General features: G+C 36.4%; 1 protein-coding gene across 1 annotated transcript in view; it reads right to left on the bottom strand.

Moving 5' to 3' along the window:
- LOC121368409 (neuroglian-like) overlaps window positions 1–15811 on the bottom strand; it is a 156724-nt gene extending 140913 nt beyond the window's left edge. The window contains exons 1-2 of the mRNA XM_041493121.1: window positions 15547–15811; window positions 10874–10950 (exon numbers count right to left, since the gene is read on the bottom strand). The gene's annotated coding sequence lies outside the window, so the exon portion shown is untranslated. The remainder of the gene's footprint in view (window positions 1–10873; window positions 10951–15546) is intronic.
- Window positions 15812–19030: the final 3219 nt, after the last annotated feature.

Raw genomic sequence — 19030 nt, forward strand, 5'->3', positions numbered from 1 at the left:
ATATTCAGTTCTTTTATAATATTGTTAACTTTAGCAAGCATTAAAGACATTTTTTTTGTAAAATGTTTTCTTTTGAATTTGTTTTAACTTTATGTTTCAGCTAAAAACTATGTATTTAAAATATAATTTCAACGTAATTTTGAGGTAACCCATGGGTTACGCAAATATAATTCACGTAACCGAACAATTGGTTACCTAGGTAAAAACCACGTGAACCGACTTCCGGTTACCTCAGATTTCGAAATATTGTCCCCTGATTTATATAGTGATTTTATAATCAATCATCACATCTGCATAGAAACCAACTGATAAATTTGCAATCATAAGCGATCATTGCAATATCATTACTTTACATATCCTATCTGGGCTTGACACTCGCCAAAAAATTTAGTGGCCGAAAAAAATATATCTGGGCCACTAAAATTATAGTTTTCAGTAGCCCAAACTTGCTTTAGGTAGCCCAAACACGTAAAATTCATATTTCAGGTTTTATGTGTAATATATGCAATAAAATTATCAATAGTAGCTCATATGTTATAAAAATGAGCCATTATTTTTTAATATTTAAGTCGCCCAAACAAGGCCTGTCCTATTATCTGAGACATCTATATTATTCCATTACTTTCAAAAGCCTTGTTATGTGCTGTCCCATCTGTGGGAAAGTTCATATAAAAGATCCCATGCTGCTAATTAAAAAAATGTAGCAGCTTTTGTGTTAGAATTAACAAATGTTTGACATCCAATAACTGATAATTATTTCACATGCTCTAGTGGTGTTGTTAAACAAAACAAGCTTTAACTTTAGTCTAGTAACTCTGGTTTTGTTTCAACAGATGAGGGAGTGTAGTGGGTAGGGTTTCTGCCAGAGGGTAAAACAGGTATGGCGCCATACCCAAATTTGTTTGCAGATTTTTTTTTTTTAAGTTAACTTTTTGACAAAATTAATTACTCTTATCATTACTGTATGATTTTCTTTCTTAACCCTAACCTAAACTTAGCCCATTCCTCCCCCATACCCCCTGTTCACTGTGGTTGCATTAAATTCCATAGTACCATACCCGAATATTTCTTTCTGGCAGAAACACTGGACTGTGGGATGGAGGAATGTTTCTCAGTGGTAGAGTACTGGTCTCAGGTGCACCAGTTCATAAGATCTGATGTTTTTCCATCCCATCCAGGACAACTTGGACATCAAAAGCCATAGTATGTACTGTCTTGTGTAAAGAAAAGTGCATACAAAAGACTTGTTGCTGCTTTTCCGTAGGGGTAGCCAGCAAACTGAAGTACAGCACACTAGCTCTTTATAATAGTGACATGACAGATGACAGCATAATTCAAACAGTTCTTAACCTGGAGAATTTATCAAAACATGAACAGCATAATGTATTATTATATCAGATTTGAAATATGTGCATATCATGTATAGTAACAGCACTTGTCATATTCAAAAGCTAAAATTAGCTTCTTTTTTTTTAACCATGCAGTTGAAAATACATTTGTAATAAATAGTTTACTCTCTTACATATTCAGTTTAGGATCAATCCCCGTCGGTGCACCCATTGGGCTATTTCTCGTTTCAGTCAGTGCTCCACAACTGGTGTAACAAAGGCCGTGGTATGTACTATCCTGTCTGTGGGATGGTGCATATAAAAGATCCCTTACTGCTAATCGTAAAGAGTAGCCCATGAAGTGGTGACAGCGGGTTTCCTCTCAATATCTGTGGGGTCCTTAACCATATGTCTGATGCCATATAACTGTATATAAATAAAATGTGTTGAGTGCGTCGTTAAATAAAACATTTCCTTCCTTCCTCTTACATATTGTCATCTTCAATAAAATACCTGATCCTGATTGTAGGTTGCTGCTTTTTATTATTAAAATAAAATTTGTTTTGTTTAACGACACCACTGAAGCACATTGATTAATTCATCATCGGCTATTGGATGTCAAACATTTGGAAATTCAGTCATCAGAGGAAACCCGCTACATTTTTTGTAATGCAGCAAGGGATTTTTTATATGCACTTTCCCACAGACAGAATTTGTCCTTTTATTATTAGATCTGTGCCAGTATTGTTCCCAAGGGGAGGTCAGAGGAAATATATATTTGTAATTTTATGCATGGCGTGTCAGCATGCTGTAATATTTTTCTTATGCATACTCGGTTTAAAAATATAAATATTATTTTGTGTGGTGGGTTACAAACATAAACTAAACCCCCCCCCCCCCCAAATCTCTCCCATGGATGTGATCAACATGAGCAGGAACAACTGTTGGACTGTAATTAGAACTGTACACCAATATTAAAATCATGTTGATAGTCTCACAACGCACCACAAGTCGCCACATAAATTCAAGGTTGTCAGTCACAGTAATAACATTTCAATTTTCAAAGCAAATATATTCCCCAATGTAGGCATATTGTGTCTTGTGCATAGCCATTTGTACAAGTATGCATTAATAAATAATGCAAACAGCATTACAAAAATGAACCGGCAAAATTGCGGCAGCTAAAGCATGAAAGACAGGGGAATCCTTTGGAATAAAAATGCAAGTCAATGTGGCTCTGAAAACTGCAAGTAATTTTGTTTTGTTACAATGAATAAATCAGGAAATATAAGTGGAGGCGTGAATGAAAAAAAATGGATTAACGATAAATGAACAAATGAATTATGAATGGAAAAATTAAGAAATGAATTAAGAATGAAGAAATGAAAAAAACCCCAATAACTCATTAATTAAAGGTTTAATGACATTCTACTAATTACACCAAGTAGCCGATAAATTTTCATGCCTGGGTGTCATTAAACATTCAATCTACTCATCAATTACTGACATAAATACGTACATTTTCATGGGCCATTGAGTGCATTCTTGCTGGTTTGCATGAGACCATAAAAACTTATATATGCAATTAACATTCAAGTATGTTATCCTGGCCACATGCCTCAAATATCAGGACACCTGTATAATATTAAAGATTAACTGTTAGTAGTATTTAGGAACTGGCTTAATGTGCTTATACATGTGTACATCCAATATGGTTCAAACACACTTCTTGTGGGTATACACTGGTGTAGGAAGCAGGGAGGAGGGCAATGGAGGGCATGTGGGAGCAGCGATGTTTTTATATATTTATACATGTATTTATATATATATATATATATGTATGTGTGTCCCCCCCCCCCCCCCCCCCCCCCCGCCCCACACACACACTTTCTGGCACATTCCTATGCCTGTGGTATAAACTCTGACAGTCAAAGTTTGTACCCAAAATGAGAATGGGAAGGGAATCATTAAGGAAGGGAAGGGTTATAGACAATTTGGAATAACATTTAGAACAAAAACCCTGAATAAAATGTTATCAAGCCAAAATAAAAAAACAATTGACTGCTTAGCCAAATTTATTTTTAATTTGGAGCTTTTAAATGGATATAATTTTAAAGAAAATAAGAGGAAGAAGAGAGGAGAGGATCAGACAAAATAATTCTGACATAAAATTTTGAATGAAAGTCTACATGTCTTTCATTCATTCATTCATTCATTCATTTCAACTTATTTTCGTGCTAATATCCAATTAAGGTTCAAGAATGCTGTACTGGGCACATATCTCAGCTATCTGGGCTGTCTGTCCAGGACAGTGAGTTAGTTGTTGGTGGTTAGTGAGAGAGAGGAGGGTGTAGTGGTCTTACACAACCCCTGCAATTAATAAAACGTCCACGGCAAAAAACAAGCAGTGGAAATAAAATTCTAATGCAGTCCATAGCAAAAAAAAGTGCCACGGAGAATAAAAAACTTCACAGCAATCTCCATGGCATTGCCGTGGGCAATTGGAGGGGTTGCTTACCTACCATTAAGTCATTAAAACTTGCTCGGGTGGGAGCCGGTACCAGGCTGTGAACCCTGTACCTACCAGCCTTATGTCCGATGGTTTAACCACGACACCACCAAGTCCAGTGTCTCTACCTGTCTGTGTGTGGTCTCGTTACAGCTGTTAATTTTTCACCAGGAAAGGTGAGTGATCACTTCCGCTCACCTCCACACTCGGCTGGAAAGCTTTAGGAGGGTGAAAAATTGCTCGCCTTGAAATAAATTTCTAAACAGATTGAAACTTCATTTGATTTCCCGCCTAGCACCATTTCAGGAGAGTGATCTTCAGCTCACCTTGATTTTTCTCATGGGCCATGGTAAAGACTGGACAAGGTACACAGCTAGTAGTGCAACCCATCAAGAAAGGCCTTAAAGTCAGAAGGTATAGTACTGTATAGAAATAAAGATCAAGAAAAGCTGGACCTGTCCAAACAAATAAAAATGTGACACAGGTATAGTCCAGTCATCATGGTTCGCATAGTGTGGATGGGCTTGGTTCTGGAAGGTATAAAACATGAAAAGTCAAGTAAAGAGTACCCCGGTAGTAGAGGCCGACCACTCTTTCTATTTCTTCTTAGAGTAGGGTGGTCAATCTTCCAATGCTGCTAGAGCAGACTGGGGCACATTTGTTTTGTTTAACAACACAACTAGAACACGTTGATTTATTAATCAATGGCTATTGGAAAGGAAGAAAGAAAGAAAGATTTCATTTAACGACATACTGAACACATTTCATTTACGGTTATATGGCGTCAGTGGCTATTGGATGTCAAACATTTGATAATTTTGACATAAGAGTCTTAGAGAGGAAATTGCTACATTTTTCCATTCATAGCGCAAGCGATCTTTTATATGCACCATCCCACAGACAGGATAGCACATACCACAGCCTTTGATATATCAGTTGTGGTGCACTGGCTAGAATGATAAATAGCCCAATGAGCCCACCGACGGGGATCAATCCTAAACCGATAGAGCTTCAGGCAGACGCTTTACCACTGGGCTACACTGGGCACAACTCGTTCTTTGTCTGTGTTGAGCACATCAAGATATTTTAGTGCAGTAATATTATTAATAGCTGATAACGAGTTATAGACATTCACAAATATATCTGAAGTTATTTCAAACTAATTACAGCTTAACATTTCGGCAGTTTTGATGTGAAATGGTTTGAGGTCAGACAGACAGGATAGCACATACCACGGCCTTTGATATACCAATCGTGGTGCACTGGTTGGAACGAGAAATAGCCCAATGGTCCCACCGACGTGGGTCGATCCCAAACCGAACGTGCATCATGTGAGCGCTTTTACCACTTGGCTACATCCTGCCCCTTAAATCATAGGATGTCAGGTGATCAATCACATGAAGTTTTAAATGAAATTCATTAAAAGTTTTATTGTGAGGCGATCAATTTGCAGCAAGTATGGAGGGGAACGGGAGTGATCATTCACCTTGTCTGACAAAGACTGAGAAAGGTAGACATTAAACATGAACAAGCCTGACGTTCTTCAGAATGGATGTCATATGAGTCACCAAACAGGTCCAATAAAATCAGGCACAACACAAATTGGTGACAGCCAGTTTTCACTCTTTTCAGAGTTCATACACCTTTTTTCAACTAATTTTCATATTTTTTCCATACCTTAAATTCCAAAACACATTAAACCATTTTCCAGACTTATTGCACTTATCAAAATAACTATAGGATAGACTCCAAATAGCCGTAGTTTAAAATATGCTGAGGTGTTGTCAGTCAAACATTCCATTTATTTCCTTTCCACCGTCACACGTTGTAATTAAATCATACAGAAAGTAACACATGTAGAAGTATGCACAGTTGATATCATTTTAACACCATTGGCAAACCAACAGTAAAGTAGTGTTAATAACCGGAAAGCAATTTTACACATCCTCCGTTATTAATGCATATTTTCATGTTACTCATTCCAGACAAAAATCGATTAGGATACAAAAAGAGAGAAAGAAAAAAGAAGAAAGAAGGCTGTATAGATGGGGGGATTATAAAAGCTGCTGTCAACATGTTGCTTGCAACAATTGAGTTAATATGCTGTAACAATGTGTACACACAGGCCAGCCACCATGCCTGCTCTGGAGTACTTTGTAGTAATGGATGACTCACCGGCTGCCATCATAGTAACTACGGCAACAGGCTCTAAACACACCAGCTGCAAATTAATGTTTTCACAAACTGTCATGGTCACACAATAGCACACAACACAGGAATATGTCAGGTACTTTCATTCTGTGTTGTAAATCACAACCTGGGTGTTGCAAGGAACAGGATGTTCAGTGGGGAACCAGGTTACAATTAAGACCACCCATAATCTACAACCGGAACCTTTATAAAACAGACACCTCGTTTCACACATCAGAGATAAAGTTAGCATGACCTGTTTTTGTTTTTTCATTGCCAAAAGTGATACAGTTTAACTGACAATGGAAGAAGAAACATGTTATATCTTCATTGCATAGTACATTTATTTAATTTTTGCTTGTTGGGTCATTCTGTGTCAAATCATGCTTTATATATAATTTTCCTGCAAATTTGTATGTAAGGATACTGTGACTGAAATTGCTGATATTTCAAGTTTTAGCTTGATCAAACAATTGGTTCTTAAGATATAGCCCATTAATTTTTAGCGATTTTGGCCAAAATGGGCTTGACCATTAATACTCAATTAGTGATCAAGTCAATTTTTGCCCAAATTAATGATCTCAGACACCATTAGTTTGATTGAGCTAAAATTTCAAATATCATAAACATCAGTGATAATAACCTTATTTACCAATTTTGGGCAAAAATCGTGGGGAGTATAGGGTTTAATTTTCACTCTTATTTTGGTATGATATGAGATAGAATGATCCTCTTTTATATGTTCTTTTCCCATTACAGAGTAAAAATGTACAATGTATTTAATATATTAAAATAAGAATTAAATGCAATGCCTACAATAACATGGTTTGCATGGTGTGATTTTTTTTTAATATAACATTAAAAAAATCCATATTAATTTAGTTCTATTGTATATATTTTTTTTTTTTTAAACTAAAATTTATAACGAAAACTGAACTTACATGATGGAGCTATAAATGCAAAGTTGACCTGGTCATCAGAAAAGTAACACACATATCTTGCCTAATAATGTCTTAGATATATATCTCAGAAGTGCCCATTTAAAACAGGTGGTTAGCATACAAAATTCAAGTGTTCATTTAATTCAGGTGGTTGCTATACAAGGTGTACCATCCAATGTTCATGCTTAAAAACAGGTGGTTACTACACAAGATGCTCTATCTGCAGGTCAAAATTGTTGAACCCAACTTCTTCTCAAACTACTGATTAGTTCATACACTGATGGAAAGAAATGAGGGAACACATCAAATTGTAAACCATATTTAATTCACTTAGTGTAGTAATGTCTGTATTTCATACCAAGTTATAATATGGTATTAAATGTCTGTAGTGTTGAATGTGCTGCTTATATGTTCCCAGTCAACTTCTGACAATATCAATTGATTTTTTATACAGTCATTATTTCTTGTTGCTACATTATCTGTGTGATCCTTTATTTCTTTCCATCAGTATAATTATTATGAGTGAACATTGGCAAATTTGATCTGCCAATCTAAGTTCCTGCTAGTTAGTTTACACCTGTAGGTAAACGGTGTATAGAATTTTGCCATGCTTGCAGTTTTACTGTTGTACTGCTGAACCTCTGCATGCCGAAATAGCAAAGCACACGAAAATAGATGTACTTGAGAATAGTTTCCCACACATCTACCAATGCAGAAAGCAGACACACTAAACGACTTATTTAACCAAATTACCACCTCGGTTTCATTCTACCAGTGGGAGATATGGTCATAGTGAATATAATGATGATGATGGTAAATACGAGTAGAACAATTTCATGCTTATTTGCAACTAAAGTTCAGGTATGCTGTCCTGGGCACAAATGTTTTTGTATAGATATACAGTATTGCAGGACAACTCTCAGAATTCTACTTTAATTTTGAAGAAAAAAAAAAAATAATAAAAATTGTATTGTTTGTTTGCCTAATGTAAAAAAAAAAAAAAAAAAAATGTAAAGATGTCATAAAGCATTTAATAAAAAATCAATATCAGACACTGAAAAGCAACATTTTTCAAGAGCAGAACTGCAGTCTGCAACTGTCTGTAAGCCAGGTAATACTTACATGGTTACTCCCCTTTTTTGTCAGAATCATAAATCTATCCCAATGAAATAATCCAAGACCGGCCTCGGTGGCTTAGTTGTTAAGTTATCGGCCTTTAGGCTCGTAGGTAATGGGTTCACATCCAGCTGGTACTGGCTCCAACCCAAAGAGACCATAGATCCCTGTCCTGACCAGAAGTTAGAGTTAAAGTTTGTTTTGTTTAACGACACCACTAGAGCACAATGATTTATTAATCATCGGCTATTGGATGTCAAACATTTGGTAATTCAGGACACGTAGTCTTCAGAGGAAACCCGCTACATTTTTTCCTAATGCAGCAAGGGATCTTTTATATGCACTTTCCCATAGACAGGACAGCACATACCATGGCCTTTGATATACCAGTCGTGGTGCATTGGCTGGAACGAGAACTAGCCTAATGGGTCCACTGACAAGGATTGATCCTAGATCGACCGTGCATCAGGCGAACGATTTGTCCCTGAGCTATGTTCCGCCCCTGAACAAATGGTTCAGTGGTTAAGAACTCAACTTAAGTAGCGAGTTATTTTGCTTAAAAGTCTTTATAATTATTTTCATTAAAATATTATTTTATTTTATTAACTTGCTGGATTTATTTATAAGTGGGTCACAATTTTTATTTTTTATTTATTTTTTTAAAAACCATTTTTGGGATGCTATATTACAAATTTTATTGTAGAAGTATGCAGTGTTTATACTCAAATGTTAATCTGAAAATTTCATTTCTTATAACTTCAATTTTTTGGTATTAGGTTTTGGGTCTTGTGGCAGTCAACAACTCCAAATTTAAAACTTTTATCTGAAGACATGACAACTGCTTATCTGTAAATCCGAACTTAATTTCTATTTTATTTTATGTAGATAAAAAAAAAGATAAAAAAGAAGAGTATATTAACATTTCAAACAAAAATAGCCGACCTACCCAAAATCGTTTTACGGAATGTTTTTGGTTGATCTGTTGAACTATGAGATAGATCATCCATAAAGTATGTACATATTTTGAATCGTCTTATCTTATGATGTCCAGAAGAGAAAAAGCAGGTTCAGGCATTATATAATACAAAGAGTGGGGATTTAAAAAAAAAAAAAATTGGGGGGTGGGGGTGGGAATGGGGTTCGCTTAATAGAGTACATACACCAAAATTACTCTGTTTTTCATTTGTGTAAAATGTATTCCATCCAAGCTCTTAATTTTTATCCCATTTACTTTCAGCATGGAAGCCCGATTACTTTCACTTGTACAAAATAAGCTGCTAATTTTATTGAAGTTTAAGGACAATGTTTTTTAATTGATCAAAATGAAACAGCATTATAAATGTTTACTTCCTCACTGGACAACCATCGAGATTTTCACTTGTCAGGACAAACGGATAAGTGCGTATTCTGAACGCTGTGAGGCATACATATACTTTAGGGATGGCCTATTCTGAAATGTCACAATTATCGTAATGATTTACATGTTCTAGGATGTATTTAAGAAAAGTACATACAAAACCCCAATATCATAAAAATTATGAAGCATGCTAAACAGTTACATCAAAACAGACCTAGCTCTACATTAACTTATCCACCTAGGAACCAGATGGCGCTTCTACTTGTATTTTTTATAAAGATAACATGAAATGTTTTAGTCACCAAATGAAAGAAAGAAAGAAGTGTTTTATTTAACGACGCACTCAACACATTTTATTTACAGTTATATGGCGTCAGACATATGGTTAAGGACCACACAGATTTTGAGAGGAAACCCGCTGTCGCCACTACATGGGCTACTCTTCCGATTGGCAGCAAGGGATCTTTTATTTGCGCTTCCCACAGGCAGGATAGCACAAACCATGGCCTTTGTTGAACCAGTTATGGATTACTGGTCGGTGCAAGTGGTTTACACCTACCCACTGAACCTTGCGGAGCACTCACTCAGGGTTTGGAGTCGGTATCTGGATTAAAAATCCCATGCCTTGACTGGGATCCGAACCCAGTACCTACCAGCCTGTAGACCAATGGCCTGCCACGACGCCACCGAGGCCGGTCACCAAATGAAAACAAGCATTTTTAGAGTACTGCTAAAGCAATCCTCTACTGAATCCATTTTTTTTTTCCATATCTAATAAATTCAAGGGTCATACTTCTGTGAAAAGTGGGTAAATCACCATGAAAGTTAAACTTGATCAGTAACATTACATGATAAAGGTATCCACAATATATCAGCTCAATATCTCAAAGCTTTCTGAAAAAAGTCCAGAAAACAAATTTTCATATCTCCTAAGTTCAAGGGCAATAACTCTGTCAAAAATGGGTAATTCGCCATGAAAGTCAAACTTGATCTGTAACAGTAAATGATAAAGCTATACACAAAATTTTAGCTAAATATCTCAAGTCATTCTAAAAAAGAACATCCGGAAAACTATATGTGGGATGGATGGACAGGACGGAGATGAAACCTATAGTCCCCTCTGGTTGGACCGGTAGGGGACTAATAAATGGTCACATATACGAACTAATCAGTCGCAACATAGAGAGCTGTCAAGACAATGTCTTGAGATGCTTAAGACATTAGGGCAACCAGTAATACACATGATATACAAAAATGAACATTCTAGGCAAGAAACTGCTGCATGTTCAACCAGAAACACAGTACAATGATTTTAGAGGAACAACTGTAAAGAACATTTAAAACACAAACTGGACTTGTTCAACCAGAAACGCAGTACAATGATTTTAGAGGACCGACTGCACAGAACATTTAAAACACAAACTGGACTTACCTGTCAGGGGGTCAATGTTTTGTTGAACTATAGTCAAATAACCGAACTTTGTTTTGGCTTTTCAATTCCACCTCAGTCTGTAAAGACAAACAAATCCTTGGTAACACAAGATTTTACGTGTTATTTTACAAGTCTGTGAATATACACAACACTGACATAACATGAATATTAATTACAGCTACTGCCTGCATACATAATGCTGAACTCACACAGAGACCCACATGTGTAATGTGTATTTACGTTAAAATTCTAAGAACCTACTTGCAGATTTTAATGGATTTATAATATGCTATAAAAAAAATAAACTAAATTTTTTTTTTATATATATGCAAGTTACTTTTTTCTTTCTTTTTTTTTCTTACAAAATTAAGTTGCATAAAATCTCTGCGAATGTTTCACAATTTATTATTATTATGTCACTGTTTTGAAGTTGTCCCACTCCAACATGGTTTCTAAAAATAATTGGGTTGGATTGTACCTCAGTGGTGAAGAGCTTATCCATTGGATTACCGACTCAATCACCCTGAATAGACTGGGATTTTTAATCCCAACTAGTGTCCCACTACTGGTATCTGAATCAAAGGCCATGATGGGTACTATCCTGTCTATGGGAAAGTGAATATAAACGATATTGCTGCAGGGACCCAGTAATAAAGAACTCACCTGATGTGTGATTGGTCTAGGATTGATCTCCATTAGTGGGCCCATTAGGCTATTTCTCATTCTAGCCAGTGCACCATGACTGGTATATCAAAGGCTGTGGTATGTGCTATCCTGTCTGTGGGATGGTGCATATAAAAAAAAGTCCCTTACTACTAACGGAAAAATGAAGCAGGTTTCCTCTCTAAGATTATGTCAAAATTACCAAATGTTTGACATCCAACAGCTGATGATTAATAAATCAATGTGCTCTAGTGGTGTTCCCCTCTCTACCCCATTCCTCTCCTTCATCCATTAAACATTACTTTCCTTTCCAAAAAGAATTAACTGACTCTATTCAATATTAATACTAGTACAAAATAAACACTTATAAAGAGCATACTACTATGATATACGAATTCCACAAACTGCATTACCTGTCCAACTGGTCCAGTCTTCACAGTACATATGTAATCAACAAATATTTTTACGACTTTTTATCTTTTCAGTGCCTATCCTGAAGTTTTAATTTCCTTCCATAAGTTATTATTAGTGATAAAATTATTCATCTCAGTGACTCAATAGGACAACTTTATTTAGTTTCTTTTTCCTTTTTCCACAAGCTGAATATAGTGTGACCATGTTTCCTGTTCTAACCATTGTTTAACATGAATCTAGCAGGTTAATATAATTCTCCCTAACACAGACTGGTTCTCTTTGTACAAAATTATACATTAAAGGGACAATCCTGAGTTTGCTGCATTGTAAGATGTTTCCGACTAATAAACTATTTCTACGATTAAACTTACATATTAAATACATTTTCTTGTTTAGAATATCAGTGTCTGTATATTCAATGTGTTTCTGGTCGTCCTAATATTTGTTAGAAGCCCAAACTGGATTATCTCTTCAAATAATTTTGTATGTATGAAAAAAAAATCAATTTAGGAAATAAAATGAAATTTAACTCAGTACAAATATTAGAACCATCAGAACACGTTTAATATACAGCCACTAATATTTTATGCAGATAAATATATTTGATATGTAATTACAATCGTTAAAAAGTCTCTGTTAGTCGATAACATCTAAAAAATTGCAGCAAACTTAGGAATGTCCCTTTAACAGCTTGAAAAAAAAGAAAGAAAAAAGAAAAAGACCAACAAAAAACAACATCTGTACTTGAATAAAAGAAAAAGAAAAAACATTAAAAAGTGTCCTAAAATTATACACCATTGAACATATGATGTAAATACAAAATAGACAAATCATCAAAAAAGAAATATAAAGCATGAAATAAAGCTTTACAGAGACTCAGACATATTTGTTCTAACCCTTATCCAGAACCAACTGTGAACATTTCAGATAGTGGCATCAGGTTTTTCCCTGTGTAGCATTTGTAGATAAAAAACATATACGTCCTTTAATATTATACATGAATGTAAATTATTAGTTAACTTCTAGATAATAAAAGAACATAGGTCTATGTTTATTTTAGACACAGTACTTATTGACTCTTTAGTGATCTAACATTTTGAAATTGGCAATTTTTAACACTAAGTAGGGCTAGCTCTGGGTGAGCAGAACATTTCACCCAATAATCTATTAAACTTCCAAAATGGTAGAAACCAAGTTATTTTGTAACAAAATATAATTTATTTCATGAAATTACTTTGCCAAATTAAAGACTCAGTCATAGAAGGAAGGAAATGTTTTATTTAACTAGGCACTCAACCATATGTCTGACGCCATATAACCGTAAATAAAATGTGTTGAGTGCCTAGTTAAATAAAACATTTATTTACGGTTATATGGCGTCAGACATATGGTTAAGGACCACACAGATATTGAGAGAAGAAACCTGCTGTCACCACTTCATGGTCTAATCTTTTTAATTAGCAGCAAGGGATCTTTTATATGCACCATCCATGGACAGGATAGCACAAACCATGGCCTTTGATGTACCAGTCGTGGTGCACTGGCTGGAGCGAGAAATAGCCCAATGGAACCGATCCCAAACCGGGCATCAAGCGAACACTTGACCAATGGGCCACGTCCCGCCCGTCATAGTCGTAGATGGAACTCGAGCTACAAACTATAGCAGGGTTTCTGCCAGAGGGTAAATTGGGTAAGGCGCCATTTTTTTTTTTTTTAAGTCAACATTTTAACAAAATTAATTACTCTTCTTAACCCTGACCCTAAATGTAACCCATTTTCTTTGTGGGGGAGGACCCCATACCCCCTGTTGACTGTGGTTGCATTCAATTTCATAGCGCCATACCCAAACATTTCTTTCTGGCAGAAACACTGTATAGTGATACACAATAATGAAAACTGTACCGGTTTGTACATTTTGTATTAGGAAACAATCTTATAAGATGGGATGGAATGGGTGGGATTTAGCTCAGTTGGTAGAGTGCTCGCTTGAGGTGTTTGTGTTATAGGATCGAACCACCTTGGTGAATCCATTCAAATGACTGGGTTTTTTTCTTGTTCCAACCAGTGCACCACAACTGGCCATTGTATGTGCTTTTCTCTCTGTGGGAAAGTGCATATAAAAAATCCCTTGCTGCATTAGTAAAAATGTAGGTTTCCTCTGATGGGCATGTGTCAGAATTACCAAATGTTTGACATCCAATAGTCGATGATTAATTAATCAATGTGCTCTAGTGGTGTTGTTAAACAAAACAAATCTTTTACTTTATTAAAATAAATTTTCAAACACTGATGTATCAAGGTTTATCATAAGTGAAACTGAAGCCGTAGTTCCATGCATGGAATAATAACTTTTGAGCATTGCTATTTTTTGGGGTGGGGCGAGGGTTTGGAAGATTGTGTAGACTTTTGAAAATTCCCAAAACATAATCCTGACTCTAAACCCAACATGTCCATTTGTGTAATACTGGAGAAAATATGGAAATATACTCTTTATATATGTATCTATAGTATATGTACAAGGCGTTTCTGTTTGAGGGTACCTGTGACCTGAACGACACTGCAAAATACCCATTAGGCCTACACCTCCTTCACTATGGCACTACCTAGCTTGAGTCACCCCAACCCTCCCCTTATTGATTTTGATATGAAGAGGGAGGCTAAAAGAAACTCTATGTAATGCTTTGGCAATCGTCGACAACCAAATGGTTGCAAGCTACTGTGTCTAAAATACTTTTTTTTTTGCTAAATCTGTTGCCACAGAGCTTTACGTCGATTATTCTTGAGTTCAGTCATGACATTAAACTTACATGTTAACCAGTACCAACGTGTCATGTGGGCACACACTCTGCTTTATTATCCACATGGTCCAACATAACCGGATTAATGATAGTCATACGTAGTAATGATGTAATTTTGGGAAGCAACGTCATAACATGAGGTTGATTCCCGACCTAGCCCAGACTGTACATATGAAATATGACGTCATTTCGTAGTCTCCTTCTAATTGTGGCTGAAACATTTTGAGACGGCCCTTGAGCCTTGTTCTTCATAAAATGATAATAATAATAATATGGATAATAAAGAAATTATTACTCTCGCATGTGTCGTACTGATTTTACGAAACTCGTGTCAGGATTTATGTATTACCCTCGCTCTCTCTCAGCCAATACAAAAATTCTGTCACTTGTTTCGTAAAATCAGTACGACACACAAGCTCGTATAATAATCTCTATATAAGTCACTACAATTAAGTACAGCGCAGGTTCAAATCGCATAGAGGCATCAGGTTTCTTCGTGTAGCATTGGTACATGTTCATGTAAGTTCAATGTCATGACTGGACTGGAGAATAATCAAACTAAAGCTCTGTGGCATCAGATTTAGGAAAATTGTTTGGCTTGTTTTATTTTAGACACAGTAGCTTACAACCATTTGGTTGTCGACAATTGCCAAAGTATTGCATAGTTCAGAGAAATATCCGCCCGGTCCCCCCCCAACTCTAATCCTAACCCCCAACTAAAAATAATAAAGGAGGGACCTGGCGGATATTATACCCGTACATATCTATAGAAATATGGCAAAGGGCAAATACAACTACCTATCTAATGACGGCCTTTTCCAAATGCTCAAACATCAAAGCCCCAGGCCATAGCCGATTGCCAAATGGAACCTGCTGCAGGGTAGTCACCGTAGTGGCACTTGTGTCCGTCGGCTGTTTCTACCCTGACGTACTCTGTATTTCTTTACTAAAACAGTTATTTTACTAGTGTATGTATAATAACGTACAAAAAATATTGAAATGTGAAATCATCTATACTGTTAATAAGTCATAAAAACGGAAGCACGTGCACCAAAAAAACTAATGGCATTTACCGCTGAAAAAACATCACCACGTGACGTAACAACGGGATTTCCTTAATTTGCTCCCCTTTTTTGACGGAAATGATCGAAATGTCACGAAGAATTGTTTCACTCTATTCGGAACACATCGCTTGAGATGTAATGGGTTGAAGGATAGGTCGCCTTTTGTGGAGTCACCTCTACCCCCACCCACCCCATTTCAAGCAATGTCTGTAACTAGCGGGTAAATCAAAGCCTGTGTCGTATATATGCCCCTCCACCCACCTCTCTCTCTTTCATTCTTTCTCATTCTGTCTTCTTCTCGACATTGGGCTATTTCTCGTTCCAGCCAGTGCACTACGACTGGTATATCAAAGGCAGTGGTATGTACTACTCTGTCCGTGGGATGGTGCATATAAAAGAACCCTTGCTGCTAATCGCAAAGAGTAGCTCATGAAGTGGCGACAGCGGGTTTCCTCTCTCCATATCTGTGTGGTCCTTAGCCATATAACCGTAAATAAAATGTGTTGAGTGCGTTGTTAAATAAAACATTTCTTTATTTCTTTCTTCTTCTCAATAGGCCTAGATCCCTTTCTTTCACTCTCTCTGGCTTTTGAACTTGGTGTCAAAATAGCCGTATGTCAACTGCAGCATCCACACCCACATCAGTGCTGGAACAAATCTTCGCATTCGGGCAAAAAAGACCGGCCTCGGCGGCGTCATGGTTAGGCCATCGGTCAACAGGCTGGTAGGTACTGGGTTCGCATCCCAGTCGAGGCATGGGATTTTTAATCCAGATACCGACTCCAAACCCTGAATGAGTGCTCCGCAAGGCTCAATGGGTAGGTGTAAACCACTTGCACCGACCAGTGATTCATAACTGGTTCAACAAAGGCCATGGTTTGTGCTATCCTGCCTGTGGGAAGCGCAAATAAAAGATCCCATGCTGCTAATCGGTAAGAGTAGCCCATGTAGTGGCGACAGCGGGTTTCCTCTCAAAATCTGTGTGGTCCTTAACCATATGTCTGACGCCATATAACCGTAAATAAAATGTGTTGAGTGCGTCGTTAAATAAAACATTTCTTTCTTTCGGGCAAAAACGATGGCTCCAGATGTTTAGGCAATGAGCTGACCTGAAAACGTATCACTATATATTTCCATCATTCTACTCATAATATCAATTGTAACCCATGTGAAAACAAGTAGTGCTGCGATCATTTGGAATCCTGTGTAGCTATATCTTGATAGTTATGCATATCTACACGTCCAGATTAGAGCATTTTCGTTTAATTTGGGCACGAATCAGCCTGTACCACCTTAACACACTCCACCCCCACCCCGCCTCCAAGGTAAGGTTACAAAAATGGGAACCTGTTCGCCCATATTCTGCGGTGTCGCTAAACAAATACTGTTTTACTAATTTTTTCATTATATTTTCTTCTATTTTTTTTATTATTATTATTTTTTTATCTTGATCCGTGAAGCCAGAAAGGTTAAGGTTGCAAATTGATCATATTTTACACCTGGACGTCTAGTGTGAAGTCTGAAAAACTCATATTTTACGCCCTCGTCAAATGAGTCCACCCATGACGCCGTCATCCTTTGTTTTTCTGCATTATACATGCTATTTTTACAGATCCTGCGGGATCACAACAACAAAGGAAAGCTGTGACTGACAATCAAAGTGTTTGACAGCAAATTACACCTTGAAAGCAAATTACAGACATAGTGAGTACGAAATTAATTACGCGTCACGTCAAACGGGTGGAACAGAACGGTCTTAGTTTCAAATAGAAAGGCCATATTGGGTTACCGATGTATTTTTCCATTGCCATGTGTTCATCTTCGCCTTCCACTGAAAAGGACGTCTTTATAAAAATTCAAAACCTCTTTAAATATGTGCTTTCATTGGTGTATACATATTTACACTGACCAACTAAAATGCTTTACGTTAAAGGGACATTCCTGAGTTTGCTGCATTGTAAGATGTTTCCGACGAATAAAATAGTTCTACGATTAAACTTACATATTAAATATATTTTCTTGTTTAAAATATCAGTGTCTGTATATTCAAAATGTGTTTCTGGTCGTCTTAATATTTGTAAGAAGCTCAAAGTGGATTTTAGGAAATAAAATGAAATTTAACCTAGTACAAATATTACAACGATCAGAAACAAGTTTAATGTATAACCACTAATATTTTATGCGGAAAAAATATATTTGGTATGTAATTACAATCGTTAAAAAGTCTCCGTTAGTCGATAACATCTTAAACATTGTAGCAAACTCAGGAATGTCCCTTTAATTATTATTAAAGGTTACACGTCCTGGCGAGAGTCCGTATATGATTCCATTAACACTACAAATTAGTGGATACATATCCAGTATTATTACACACACACACACACACACACACACACACACACACACACAAATATAAAGAAAACAAAGATAAACAAGAAACACAATACACAAACAACCTAAATGAAACAGAAACATTAAGCTTAAGCGTACGAGACATGGGGCAGCAAATTCTCAAATTCGGGCAAAAATGATAGAGAAGAAGTTTGTTTTGTTTAACGACACCACTAGAGCACATTGATTTATTCATTATCGGCTATAGGGTGTCAAACATTTGGTAATTTTGACATATAGTCTTAGAGAGGAAACCCAGTGCTCCACAACTGGTGTAACAAAAGCCGTGGTATGTACTATCCTGTCTGTGGAATGATGCATATAAAAGATTACTTGCTGCTAATCGAAAAGAGTAGCCCATGAAGTGGCGACAGCGGGTTTCTTCTTTCAATATCTGTGTGGTCCTTAACCATATGTCTGACGCCATATAACCGTAAATAAAATGGGACCTCGTACGCCTATAAACAGAAAGCAATAACGACAAAAAACAACAACCTCCTCCCCCCAAAAAACAACAAAAAACAAACAAACAAAAACCCCAAACATCTACATCTTCAGAATTATTGATTGTATCGTTTTCGTCTCCATTTCCACTCCTACCCTTTTTTTAAAATGTATCAATACATTGTTTATAGCGAACACTCGTGCACACATATAACTGATCCATATATTATTCCATATCAGCATTTAAAAACATGAGTAAAAGGATTTTGTTGTAAATCTAATTTTCATAAACACAATATATATAGATTTTGTCAGACTGACAAAATTGGATTTGACAAGTAAGCTGCGTTATCTCTGGGCGATATAAAACTGACGGATATTGT

This window comes from Gigantopelta aegis, chromosome 3, assembly GCF_016097555.1.
Source record: "Gigantopelta aegis isolate Gae_Host chromosome 3, Gae_host_genome, whole genome shotgun sequence".
Lineage (NCBI taxonomy): Eukaryota > Metazoa > Mollusca > Gastropoda > Neomphalida > Peltospiridae > Gigantopelta > Gigantopelta aegis.